Here is a 623-nt window from a genome sequence, read left to right on the forward strand (position 1 = left end):
AAGCTAATTCAGCAAACAGATTTGAGTGCTAAATTATGGTAGGTTGTTTCAGCAGTCAATGAGGCCGAGCACACAGCCATCAAACTATCGAAGTCCATCGCAGCAACAAAGATTGAGTATAAAATGGTGTAGAGCTATTTCACCTAACAGATTGGCTACTAGACCATGGCAATCTACGTCACAATAAATATATGGCAGGATATTTTAGCAACTAATTAGCCTTGGCATGCCATCTCAGCTAAGCAGATTGAGTGCAGAACGGGGCAAGGAAGCTTCTTAAGCAGAGCATATTGACAGTAAACTACTTCGGCAAACAGTGAGATTAACAACGTCTATCAGCTAACATTCAGCGCTACACCGACATGAACGGGGCCTCAATCTAGAATGCACATACCGTGGGAGAAGCTGACCGCCGTGCGTCTCCACACGAACGTTGCCAGCGGTGGCGGCGCTGACCGCCGTGCGCCTCCACAAGAACGTAGCCAGAGGTGGCCGCGCGGCTAGAGGACGGCAGTCTACGAGAGCATACTGTGGGAGCGAGAGGATCGCCGAATCGCGGTGCCGATGTATCGGCATGGTGGGAGGGTGGCTTTGGCGGAGCGAATGGAGTGGAGGGGGATGGG

This window comes from Triticum dicoccoides, chromosome 6B (genome assembly GCF_002162155.2).
Source record: "Triticum dicoccoides isolate Atlit2015 ecotype Zavitan chromosome 6B, WEW_v2.0, whole genome shotgun sequence".
Lineage (NCBI taxonomy): Eukaryota > Viridiplantae > Streptophyta > Magnoliopsida > Poales > Poaceae > Triticum > Triticum dicoccoides.